Genomic DNA, 720 nt, shown 5'->3' with positions numbered 1-720 from the left:
GCGGGCTCGGGAGACCGCTCAGCCTCCTAGTGCCGTGAAGCGCAGCGAGGGGGGGGCGGCGGAGAGAGAGGGCATGCCAAGAGGAGGGGGATCTGATGAACCTGTCTGCGCGGCATTTCCATACAATGCGTGCCTGTGTGCGACTCAGGGAGGATGGGGAAGCAGCGCCCACCCGCCCTGCTGCTCGGAGCAGGCAAGCCTGGACGTCTCGTCGCCTGCTCCTTTCCCCCGCCGAAACGGTGACAGAGAAGAGCGCGGCGCCGCGCACGTGTGTCAGGGTAAGGGGCTCCCGGGGCCAAGCCTGGTCAGGGGGTCGCTGCGGGGCCGCTTCCTTCCTGCGGGGGTTGTTTGTCATTGAGCACGGCGGCAGCCGCGGCCGGGGGCTCCTCGCTGCCTGCGGAGCGGAGCGGAGCTGGGCGGAGGGGCGCGCTGCTGGCCACGCCCCAGGGGACTGAGATTTATATTATATTACATGACATGATATAGGTATATTTGATGTTTATATTACATGACACGATCTAGTTATGTTTCATTTTATGTTATAATACATTACATTTTATTATATATTATATGATATTAGGGGCCCTGTCTTCAGCGGAGGCTCGGAGCAGCGGCCTGAACCTTGCCGGCGGCGTTTCCGAGACACGCGCGGTTTCGTTGCGCGCGGCCCGGCCCGGCCCCCGCGGCAGCGGCCCCGCGATAAACCCGGAGCCACGAGCA

The sequence above is a fragment of the Alligator sinensis genome, unplaced genomic scaffold, assembly GCF_000455745.1.
Source record: "Alligator sinensis unplaced genomic scaffold, ASM45574v1 scaffold32_2, whole genome shotgun sequence".
Classification (NCBI taxonomy): Eukaryota; Metazoa; Chordata; order Crocodylia; family Alligatoridae; genus Alligator; species Alligator sinensis.
Note: the sequence above shows the minus strand (reverse complement) of the source record.